The sequence below is a fragment of the Antrostomus carolinensis genome, unplaced genomic scaffold (genome assembly GCF_000700745.2).
Source record: "Antrostomus carolinensis isolate BGI_N321 unplaced genomic scaffold, ASM70074v2 scaffold2057, whole genome shotgun sequence".
NCBI lineage: Eukaryota > Metazoa > Chordata > Aves > Caprimulgiformes > Caprimulgidae > Antrostomus > Antrostomus carolinensis.
In genome coordinates, this window is record NW_010326415.1 from 67623 (window position 1) to 67859 (window position 237).

Sequence of the window (237 nt, forward strand, 5' to 3'; positions counted from 1 at the left end):
TTCCTTTGTACCTTTCCTCCCCTTCGGAAAAGAGAATATGCCGTTGCCAGGGCAGAATATTTGTATTTCACCAGTGAACAAGTAGACCAAACCTGTAGATCATCAGGCAGTATTGCTCACTCTGCTTGAAGGTTTTGTCATGAATTTGAATTGCTGCAGGACATTAATGTTTTGCAGCTTTCATACTTCTAAATTACACTGTGCTCCTAACCGATGGACAGTTTTGATCTTTAAGCT